Below are 12872 nucleotides of genomic sequence, written 5' to 3' on the forward strand. Positions count from 1 at the left end.
AAAACATATTTTATATTTTATAGTATAAAACAGAATATAAAAGAATTATTTGATATTATGTTGTCAATTTAAAAAGTCGTATCGTCTATGCATTCCAAAATATTTCCAAATTTTGGCACATATAAAAACAAATATTTGTTTTGTTTTTCAGAAAAAATAAAAAAAAAACTAAAAATATTCTAATCTAAATTCAACAAATCGTCGATGTGATCTGCAATGCAACATTGCGAGTGAAATTTCCATGCTTCGTTCGAAGGGTGAACGTTCGCGATATCTTTTCGGTCTCGATGGTTGGTCTGTCAAAAGCCTCTCGTTGATCAGCGCGTCTCGGATCTTCTCTATTTTAAGCCTCGTTATATCTTTAACCTAACGAAACGTACAAGTACTCTGTTCCCGTGTGGCCTTTAAGAATCCTCTACGCAACCTCGAAATCCGATCTCATGGCTAAGTTTGCCGGATTCTATTGATTCGAGCCTATTTAATTGGATTATGTCGATTTGACATGCTAAGAATCTTTTCTCTTTTGCTCGCTGAACAATATAGAAACGCGATCTGATAAAATGTTACGAAGTCTCGATAATAAAACGGCGGATGGAACGGTCATCGAAAGAATATGACGACGCCTGTCCGTTATATGTCCGTAAACTTACGGAAAAGATAATGATCCGTGAAAGCCGTATAACGTGTAAAGATGATACATATATAAACATAAAAAAGCCGCGCCCGTAAAGTTTACGAGGAGCTAGAGGTAGATCTTTCACTGCGCGTTTCTTCTCGCCTCGCCTTCGTCGATCGAAGTCTTGTTTGAATATTTCAAGGATTACTTGGCAAACTCTCGAGCTTTGAAACAGCATGTTAGATGGTCGCGTGTAATTACAAACGAATCGTATACAGTCCGTGATTTTCAAATCCGCAAATGCATTATTTATATGTATAAGATCATGTGTATGATATACTGATTATGGAAAAAAAAAGAGAGATTATTCGATACTTTCCAAATTATACAGAGATCTCTACATTAACAGATATAAATTTAATATTTTCAAAATGCACAATTTTTTAAAATCAGATTAGAAATATATAAATATTGTTATGTTTTATCCTGTATTTTTAAATAAGATATGATTTATAGCTCTTTATTTTAATTAGAGTATTTTTGATAAATACCTATTAAAACTATTTTACATTAATAAACGCAACACACACACACAAGGATAAAATTATTGAATTACTATGAAATATTCACGATTAAAATATATTCGTGATTATTGTTAACAGTGGCTTAGCGACTTGAAATTTTATATCGATAGATATATATGTGTAATTTTAAATGATCTTAAATAATAAAGAACGATTCTTTTTAAAACCCTCCTAAAACGATTTATTCGAGCGATAATAATCGGAAAATTATCAGCGTGAAAAACCCTGCCCAACCGGTGTTTCACATTGCGTGATGATATATATTTTTAACTTTTTACAAAATGTGCATCGTGTAAAGATTTCACGGTTTGTAGTTCGCAACAGCTACAAAGAAAAAAAATATTGTGAGAGAAATGTTTGCTGGAAATCCACTCACAATGCAGCGAGCATTTGAGACTGTAAGTAGTTATAGCGGATGCTCGAGAAATGCTTTATGCGTTGTTAGTTTGCCTAAATTGAAACTGGGATGAGTTCATTCAATTAAATTCGCCGTCATAACGGTGAATGGCTAATTCTCTCCGGGAAGCCAACAACGAGTCAACAACTTGCAGATGTAACATTGGAGAGATTAGTCGCTTACGAAGAAACATATGAAAGTTGAGCAAAAGTTTTCACGAAATAACGTATTATATCGATATCTCTTCCTCAATCATACATACGCAAGAGGCAGAAAAATTTCGACGATTTTTCTAGGATTTTTCTGATAATGGCCACGTCATGGGAAATGCTATCCTCCAAAGCAATCACATTTATGACCGGAACAGTTCCTCGAAATGTACTTCGCTATTGTACAATGTCCGCGTGGATTCAACTTGCGTTACTGCATCAGTAAAACTTCGACATGTGAGAATTGTCGCAGATTGCTGGCGCAGACATGGCAATAAAACTCGAGCCACCGTTTCCATGGAGATTCATGCGAATGTATAATAACTTTCTATATTCTACCGCTAGACTAAAAATAATATAATATTTATGTATAATTCAAGATGAACCATCATTAAACATAACATAATATTTAACGTATTGATATAATGAATCATTTATTAATTTGCTATGCAAAAAATAAATTAATCTATTATAAGTAACAGAAATAAATATATTATATAGCAGATGCTATGATCGTATTACATAATTCTTTTAAATTTTGTGAATAAATTCATTTTTGTATGACACTTCAAAAACTGCCATAAAAACAAAACCGACAATATATTTAAAGAACACAAAGGCGAATAAAAAATCGCGAAAATTCAAAGACAATAATTTTGCAGATAGCAATATTGAGGAATCTGAAATTACACCGATGAAGAAATATACGCGACTCGCTACATCTGGAAGAAATTTATTCACGCTCGGTCTCCCTTCCGTTTCTCGCACGTGCACGCGCGCGAAAGGAACGTTTTACCGATACATTCCTTCTCGCCGTGATATAACTAACGGTGATCAGATCATTTTGACATGGCGTGCCGCGAAACGAATTCTTTTACTTGTAATCTCTCCGAATGTTCAGATATATTTCCGGTGAAAACTCGACCGCGCGCGCCGCGAGCGTGATTTATTGCAGCCTGCAATCGAACTTATCGTTGGCCGAATAAGGGTCAAGAGGCTTTTTCCCGCCTTTGAAAAATTACGATCGCGATTTATATTCCTCTACGAGCAGCGGATTTATGAGCTTATATAGTGGTGACCCGCGAAGGAAACACACACAACATCACATAAGATATTTTCTTCGGCAAAAAGAAAAGTTTCTGCCATAAATTCCTATGCGCGGAAAAAAAACGTTTTCAGAAATTCCCACTCGCGAATTTTCTAGAGAACAAAGCCATTGTGCTATAAAAACAAGTGCCCTTTCTAAATTACAAAGCCATATCGCAATGACGTATTATAGTCGCAATTTTGATCTTCTCTCTCTCTCTGACCTAATCTTATAAAAATAGTTACCATTGTGTATGCTCACAATAAAGTAATAATTTTTCAAGTTATAAATTTATGATTATTTAAAAACAAAATTTCCATTGTCTTTATTAATTAAAACACACTGTTATGTCTGGGAAAAAATTTCTTTTTTTATCAGATGCTAGTAATTGGTATCCAATTGCGTAAGAATCGTGCGTTACAGTTTCATAATGCGAAAGACGTTAGTCGATACAGCCGGAAAAAAATTAAGTGTCTACAAAATCGTGTGCTCACGTCGGAATTTAGAAAGATGTGTAATATAAAGTCCGATGGCAGCGTTTTCACTCACGAAACTCATTCGCTGTACATATTTGGTTAATGAACCGCTTGCACTTGCCGCCTTTTATGTTCGCGCAATTGGATTTATTGCGCACACTCGCCACTCTCCTCTATTAAGCTATATATAAGAAGGCACTTTCTTTAGTAAAAGGCTGACTCAAATTTCAATGTAATCTCTCTTTCAGAAACTTTGTAATATTTATATATGTTGAAAATAAGAAAAAAACTCTCTTACCGTTTAGATATTTTTATATATTTTTTCTGAAGATCTCTAGACATAAAAACAAAAATATTTTTCATGTTACAATTTCTTTAATATTCTCATTAATCATATTTATTTCAAGATCCCGCCTGTACAAGTTAAATATATTTTAATCACAAATTACATATAAATGTACATAAATATATATATAAAGATGATCGTTATTAATACAATAAAACAATTATTTTATAGATATAAAATCCATTATTAAAAAGGCATCAACATTTTATCTAACTTAAATATTATCTTCGAGATTATATATTTAAATAAAGTAAGCTACAGTATCTCTTCATAAATGTGTAGTATTCTCTATGGTAATATTTTATCTTGTTCTCACTCATACAAAATACAAGGCACATTTTGATGTATCAGAGATTATCGGGGTCGTGAATCGAAAAGATAGTGAACAGTAAAAGTTCAATGACCTAGTCTAGCTCATTGTCGTACATAAATCTCGGTCGTGCGGGCTCGATCACGTAGCACGTAGCATATTACATTGTGGTCGAACAAAAGAAGGATGCAGAGAAAGCGAGATCCGATATTTTACGTCGTAAAATGCAAGTCAACTAGTAAATAGCGGATTTAATTAATAAAACAAGTAACATTTTATGTTTATCTAAGTATGACCCATTTTATATAGCATAGAAAAAAATAATTTTGTTAAGAGCACAAAAAATGTAGAAAAGAATATTAATGAATGAAATAATAATGATGAAAATGTACGTACTATTTGAAGAAAAAGAAAGCACTCTATAAAATTATATCGTTGACGATAATATTTAGATTAAATAATGTGTTAATACACTTTTAATAATAAGTTTCATATCTAAAGAATAACATTGTTTTATTGCAAATAATTATCATCTTTGTATACTTGTGCTCGAAGTTTATAGCCTAAGATTAAATGTGAAAGAGCATCCGTGTGGGCGCTTGTCCCGGGACTAAACACTCCAACTTCCTGAAAACTTCTCGTTGTTATTGCGGAAGTTAATCCCGCGTCACAGTAGATGATAAACAACATTGTACGTCTGTAAGTAAGTTCGTAACGAACTTCCGCCGCCTTTCCTACTGTATTTGCTGATCTACCGTTTGGAGACGACGCTACGTTATTTTCTGTAAACTTCGTTAGACATTCGTAGCCATTTATCATTTGACACACTTTATGAGTTCCCAATAGCTAAATGAAAATGAAGTAAAACAAAATATACAGTATTAACAACACAAAAATGTCTACAAACTATTGTATAAAAATTAACAATCGGAAGTTGATAAAAGTTTTAATAATAAAAGCCATAATATTTTCTATATGTAAGGACAATAATGTATCATGGGATATTCATAGTTCGCGAATAAATAAAGTCTCTTAATTATAATACATGTTATACATATGTATAACATATGACATCTCGATTATTTCACGTGTCGTCAAAGATTTGATAATAATAAATTAAAATCTTGAAAAATCGAAAATGCTTTCGAATGTAGGTCGGATCAATCATGGCCTCCAAGCTGAGTTTATTATTATGTTAAAGCGCAGGTCGGTCAAGGGAAACTCATGAAAATTCATGAGTTCATGTAATCGCGAATGAGTAACTTAATCTTCTAATTATCTCATCACGTCAAAGCAATTTAAAACAGTGTTGACGTCAGTTATTCTTTTGTCTAACTGTCAAAACTGTAATGATAGAACGCCGTACTTACTTTTGCAAAACTGAATTACAAATTTTCTATAATTACTTATTTTTTTACGCTGATTGATCTTCTCGCTAAATTACAGACTATTTAATTAAAATCGTTTAGTTTTACGCGATGAAACTGATAAAATAAAAGATACAGATATGAATTTATAACAAAAAGAAAGCTTTCTTTCGACCTTAACATACTTCTGTTTACTTTACGGTAACTTGCATCGCAGCATATTTTTAATTAATTACAGATTTCATTTGCAGCAAGATAAATATGTAGCTAGCGTGTCGATACTACTTCTTCACGCTTCTACTTTTCTGAGAAAGTTTGAAGTAAATATATATACACACGAGATACGAGCAATTCGATTCTTCTCAGAAAGTTCGTCGTAAAAACTGCGACACGACAAATCCAACGAATCCGTTAAGTTGACCCGTTTCCGCGATATGCGCCGCGATGCACAATGGTTAGGTAAGTATTATAGATACGTGCTATATACGCGTCTCACAAACTGTAGGAAAAATGGTGTCGAGCCACCAAGTACCTACGACGATGCTTTTACGTCATCGAATGCAAAAAGACAACGCTGGCACGGGATAGAGACAGACTTATAGTCGTAACGCTCGAAGAACTTGAAGCCCGAGAACTTCGGTGCACCACCCCCGCATTTACGTGCGACGTGTACCAAGCTCTTCCTCCCTTTTCCTCAGTCTTTCTCGCATTCATTTCCATTCATTTCCATTTGTCGGCACTATCCGCCAAGGCGAAAAGAGCGGAAAATCAAGGAACAAAGACGGATCGCCAGTTAACGATCGAATTGGGCCATCTCTGTCGACTAAAAGATTCTGAGACGTGAAAATTTTTTGCCAAGATAAAAAAAGAATTGTCTACGAAAGAATCGTGGCATTGAATAATAAAGATATGCGCAAAAAAAAAATAAAATGGCGATAGAAATAGATCACGATAGTTAGACGGATATTAAATGGCATGTAAGTCCTCCTTCTCTCTTGTTCCAACCAGAAATGTAATAATAAGTTTTCATAAAAAAAATTAATAACTTTTCTTTTCCTTTTTATTTTATTTAATTATTTTTTCGTTAGGTTAATATTATCGTGTATGGAAAATGTTAGACGGAAAATCATATGTTTCATCAATTTTCACTAAGCAAATTTAATTACTAGAATATTTAATTTTAACTCAATAAAATATATAATATGACTGTGAGATGTTGCAGATTATTTAATTATAGATGGCATAAATGATATAGATGGTATAAATGATATGCATACGAAGGATGGTATGAATGATATGTCTTTTGTCAGAGAGCATGACCGAACGTTTCTAAGAAACATGTTGTTGTTGTTGAAATGCATTTTAAATATATCGTTCCGATCATTCACAATGCCTCAGTCTTATTTCCTACATGACATTTAATAAATTAATTTCGCGATTAAATAAACGAATTTAATTTGGTTAAATCAATCTTGTTGCATGACTTTTAAGAGCTATATTTGCATGTTCTATTAATAAAATCGTGCTGCGTTAAATAAAACCGTGCAAGGTGAATTCTTCCCCCCTGCAAAAATACTCCCACCGTTGACACATTTCTACTCCAATTGGCAGCGCGAGGGTTGATAATATGACATATATTCGATAGCTGGCAATGAAGAGAAACAAAGTTTTCTCATAGAAAGCAAAACAAAGATTATAGATTTCCCATTAACTCATTTTACTCGCACGCTTTGCGACTTTTAAACATTAAAGAGTTTTATAACTTTCTGATAATAAAAGAAAGATATTAAATTGTACTCTATCCGGTAAAAAGAGATTCGTGTACCAAATAAAATCTGGTTTTTAATGTACCGTAAAAACGGTATCTATATCGTCGACACAAACGGAAAGATCCCTTTTGTTTAGGCGTTATCCATACCGGAAATTGCGATGCGGCTACCTGCCCGCACGGTGCTTCCTGCGTCGCGCGATACGTCGCTGCTTCGTCGCATCCTGCTACTTCATTTCATCCTTCTTACTCTATCTCATATGAAATTCTTAACTCGATACGTGAAAAAATATTCCGCCGCATAATAATTTTGCATATTTTATGCGCCATCGTAACATATTTAGAATAATTTTCTCTTTTTTTTCTCGATCTTAAAAAATTAGGTATGTTCCTTCTCTCATCGTATGTTTATTCAATTTTGTCGTATTAAATATTTTGTCCACTGCACAAATGCACAAAATTCTTTCACATTTATTAAAAGAAAATTAGTCTTTAATCGATATTTTCATTTGTACGTAATTTATGGTCCAGACTAATGTAAAGAATGCACGAAATAAAAATAATTAAGAATAGAAAATAGTGTGTGTATCAATTAAATCGTCTAATTATTTTTTTAAAATTAACATTTTTTTTAGTTAATTGCAATCATCATAAAAATAGCATATTTAGTTTTTTATAAATAAGTCTAGAAAAGTATGTACATACATAGTTTCACATATATTACAGTATAATTAAAAACTTTGGAACATCTCTTCATTTTATAATTCCCATATTTTTTTTTTAATAATTATATTCTCTATAAAATATTCTCTACAAAATATTCTCTTCCTTATAGCATATAAAAAAATAAAAAGAATGTAAATATTAATACCATTATATTTTGCTTCGTTATTATATATAATAATAAAAATTAATTTTTCTATATTAATATATCAGATTTGGTGTAGCTTAAAATAAACTACAATTTATTTTTTTAAATCCCTGTGTAAGATGATTCGCGCGACTGCATTCTGTGCATATAAAAAAGACGCGAAAAAAAAATGCAGACGTCAAAGGACCCACACGATGTCCCTTTGTCGGACGTTGCATGTAACGATCTCTCTCTTCTAACAGCGCTTTATCTTTTATATTAAAAGTACTTCGTCCCGGACGAGAATAGTGCGGAACCGCTATCGATCGATCGTTCGTGCTGTGCCTATCTTTCTTCTGTGGAAAAATCAAAAAAAAAAAAATATTCACGTACACACAATTTTTATTTGTACAACGCAATACTCGCATACTCGCTAAAACGATCCTGGAGCAAGATAAACTTTCTATAAACGCGCGCACGTCGTAAAGAAATGCTCGGACATATCACAACGAAGAAAAACTACGACATTTCCTCCAGTGGATATTCCAGCTAAAAGAGTTTATAACTGTCAACGTGTACTCTTACGATGAGAGAAAAATACGGTGGGAAATAGCAGATGCGAGCATGAAAAAGCATACAGTAGACATATGTAACTGTAACGCGATACGCGATAAGAGTGTTTTACGCGAATACGAGGAAAATCTCTGGAAAATTGTAAATAATTTAAATGTAGGATGAGCAGCACAAAAATTTTAACTTGTTTGGTTACTTTCAACTTCAGAATTCAAGTCAAAGAAAATATAACTCGGATTCTTAATTTCATATTAATTACATTAACATGAAATTAAGCATCAAACATCAAACAGAATTACTTTTATTAATATTTTATTAAAATTTCCGATGTGTTTTTATATCTTTTTTAGCTTATGTATAATCGAATATTTTTCGATTTTCGCAATGTTTTTTTTAAAGATTTTTGACAAAATTTGATAATTACTTTTATAAATTTGGCTTATATAAATTTGCATGTAAACAAGATTACTGTACATAGTGTATAATTAATGGCGAATAATATCCTAAGTGAACAAAGGCGCATTGTCACGAAGTTACAATGTTGCCTCCGAATAAGGCATTCTCATTCGCTTATTGGGCCATTTGTCCCGCTGCGCTACTAGATTCGATTCCAACTCAATTTCAATGAGTCTACTAATTGTCAGTTACTCAATTAGGTGACAGTAAGTTCTGTCTGCAATAGCGCAAAGTTTTAAAAGTGAATTTTGCGTGTATAAAATAAAACGTTTTAAACTAAAGACAACAAAAAAAAAAGAAAACAAGAAAATTTTCTGTTAAGATTGGTATTTATAATCGTAAATAAATAAATATGACTAGAGAACGTAAGATATAAAAATATCGCGGTTGTATGTTTTTTTTATGATCTTTGTTTTCAACATTCAGAAAAAATAATAGTGTTAAATAACCGAGAATTCTGTATCTGTATGAAGTATGTATATGAGAATTTACAATTCGGTTGCCAGAGGGAGAACGCGAAATTTTCGTAAGCTGCTTAAACCGAGTACTTTCGCAAAACTGGAGGCTTTAAAGCTTCCCTCGTGTTCTTTCTCCGTGTTTTCGCACGAAAGTACTCGACGCAGTGGTATTACTTCGTCATGTAAATTCATTGCAACTAAAATGCATATATAGTCTCTGAAATTCCGCGAATATACGAGACTGCCAAGTAGCTAATAACATGAAACGAGCGTCCAAGTAGTTAATTAAATGCGACTTTTTGTATTTCTCTCTCTCTCTCTCTCTTTTTAAAGTGATTATAATCCTTAAAACTTACGCGACTATATTATAATGCATCAATTTTTTCAATACACAAATAATACTCATTTTACCACATTATACATTTATAATTTAAAAAATAATTTCTTAGCAAAGAACATTCGATATATTTTACAATATTTTATATTTGATATTTTATGGTATCTAAGTATAAAAAATTCCAATAAAATAATATAAAAATGCCCACCATTATAAAAAAAAAGACACATAAAATTGTTACAAGATCTGATTGTATGTTGTCATCTACAACTCGCGAATTTTTTTGTTGTAAAATTCTTTGTGGTTCGTGTGTTTTATCCTCATCATTTATCGTAAACGGTAATCGTAAATAAAATCTACACTTAACAGGAAATGCGGCAGTAAAACGACGATGGTATCTGTCAAATGTACACGTTGCGCTCGTAGCTTCCATTTTTCTGTTAAAATAGGTGGAACGAGAAGAGCCACAAACGCAAGCGAATGCATCCTACTGCATGTAGTGCGTAATTTTCGACATGATACTATTACGATTCATGAATAATGCATAAATTATCATCGGTATCCAAAAGTGGAACTAATGACAAATTGATAGGTTTTATAATAGTCCGTAATTTTATGCAAAACATGAATTTCTAGAGTATCCTAATTTTTTCTCGACTCGTTTTTTTATCTACCATCACCGACAACGCGAATCACGAGCCTCAATTCCACAGATCTTGAAGCGTGCGCGAATCGGTGTATACATTTCATTCCGTGCCTCGTTATCTGCGTTAATTGGGAATATAATCAATCATAAACCTCGAACGAAAACACGAACGGCGTCCACGATGGCCGCGTGGAAGCAACGAGTGATTGACGCGGCAATATTTCGCGAGCTCGCGTGAAATTGTTATACATACACGCTCTTTTTTCATTTATCATCGTCGTCATCGTCGTCACCATCGTTGGCGTGTAGTACCTGCGAGATGCAATTTCCAGACTCGCGATTACACATGCTAACGCGATAGCGCGGTTAACGACTTGTGCGTAATTGGCCAGGCTCTCGTCAGGCAGATAATGCAAAGCAAGTTTTAACCGGGTAAGTGGATCATGGGTCCCGTGGATGGAACCATTAACAATTAACTGTGTCGCCAGTGTCATTATAGTTAACGCGCACGTCATCTCTTCACCCGGTATTCTCCCGTTATACTGCAGCATTATCCAAATTCCAGTTACGGCGTAAAGCCCTGTTTGCAGTCCGGGGTAACTGCTAAAATTATCGATGAATCGATGATACACGAATAATTATGTAGGCAAAAATGAAATGTTTCAAGAATTTCTCTTATATTAATATTAAAATAATTGCAATAATATTTTACTTGTATTTAATTTTTACATTTAAATCGCTCAATTAATTTAATTTATACAAATAAATAAATTAACTTCAGTTCTCTTGACATATAAAGTTTTATATATAAATTTACACATATTATTAAAAAATTTAATATTTAAAAATTAAATATATGTGCGATAAGATAACAATTCCATTAATAAAGCAGAGATTATTTTTACATGATTTGTAATAATCTTTGAACACAGAAAATATAATGCGTCATTTTGTGAAATGAATTAATAATGATAGAAAAATGATATTCTCGATTCCAAATTTCAATGAAATAATAATTTACCTAACAATATTTTTTTGTTGATTATTTTACATTTGTGCAGATTGATATCTTGCTCTCTATCCTTCTCGTTCTAACGCATGCCTTGTGAAGAGAGACGCGTCCTATCACTTGGAGAACGTTTGTCATTCATTCTGAAAATTTTTCAAACTCACCTCCTCCCAGTACAGATTTGAATCACAAATGTCCAAAGAATCCTTTAATTCATCAGCGATGTTTCGCGTCGTATACTATTTTGTCGACTCGACGGCAAGCACACGTGGTCTCACTCGCGTCTGAGAATTTTCTCGCGTGCACAAAGACGTTGATGCGTCGCTCTGAATGGGGCATGCCACGAGGGATCGTATACATACGCCGAGTTAATTTTGATATGCGTTACATGCAGTCCGAAGGACGCCCCCTCGACGACGAGCTTGCTGACAAAAGAGCTTACGATCATCAAGCTGAAATAGATATGTCGGTGCAGTCGGAAGACTTGAAGCAATACTTTATTCTAAGCACACGTGGAGAAATAAAAAGAGAGAGAGAGTACGTGATATCGTTTGTCCTTCGAAGTAAAAGTTCTAATCTTTTAAAGTGATTATAGAAATACAGTTGGGTTTCATTATCATTACTTTTTACTATTTCACTGCGATACTTTGAAGAGGAAATAGCGAAAGAAACATGATAAGATATCGCTTTCGATATGCAAGGATATAATTTATATAGCTTTCACTTTATAAATTTCCCTTTCTCCTATCTCGATTTCTATTATCCGCCGAGTGTAATTTTCTCACACATACGGTTGCAAATTTTTGCTGACTAAAGACGATGCTCTCGGCGATTAGGACAAAGCGACATAAGCACCGTACGCCGTCCGGTTTCGCCCGTCCGTTATCTGGTGTCACGTGAACGTGCTACAAAAAGAAGAGAGAGAAATAACTCTTCAGCACACGACTTATCTCGTCCGCCACTCGACGTTACCGAATATTTCCTCGCAGCGTAATCTTTATCGAGAGCAGTTTCGAGACCATTTTGATAAAGTCCAGTATTCAATCCTCGAAGAGCAAAATATGTACGAATAGCTAAAAGCACCTGCTGAAACATGACTCGAATTTTGTCGTCAAGAGACTTGCACCTGCCATCTGTGCAAACAGCAACGATATCGGTGAACGAATTGCAAAAGAACGAACATAAAAAAGAAGAAGGCCGATTTATTGCTGAAAAATGAAAGGTTCAATGCAAAAATAAAATGCATCTATAATTTACAAAGTGTATTTCAAACATAAAAAGTATTTATATTCAAAATAAATTTTGTAAATTATAAATTTTCTTATCCCATTCTCGCATTAAATCCTTCCAACTTGAGACTCTATTTTAAAAGCAACTAAAATT

The 12872-nt window shown here is 33.4% G+C and overlaps 1 protein-coding gene across 13 annotated transcripts in view; it reads right to left on the minus strand.

Annotated features, from left to right (window-relative positions):
* Positions 1–12872, minus strand: part of LOC115238444 (probable Ras GTPase-activating protein) — a 304505-nt gene that overhangs the window by 111086 nt on the left and 180547 nt on the right. For 2 of the 13 annotated variants that reach the window (XM_029812403.1, XM_029812387.1), the window contains exon 2: positions 11654–11815. The exons of 7 other annotated variants lie outside the window; for them this stretch is intronic. The gene's annotated coding sequence lies outside the window, so the exon portion shown is untranslated. Of the gene's footprint in view, positions 1–11653; positions 11942–12872 lie in introns of all 13 variants that reach the window. 4 more of the 13 variants (XM_029812395.1, XM_029812377.1, XM_029812368.1 and 1 more) reach the window with 3 other exon arrangements.

The sequence above is a fragment of the Formica exsecta genome, unplaced genomic scaffold (genome assembly GCF_003651465.1).
Source record: "Formica exsecta isolate Colony F162 unplaced genomic scaffold, ASM365146v1 scaffold115, whole genome shotgun sequence".
In the NCBI taxonomy this organism is placed as follows: domain Eukaryota; kingdom Metazoa; phylum Arthropoda; class Insecta; order Hymenoptera; family Formicidae; genus Formica; species Formica exsecta.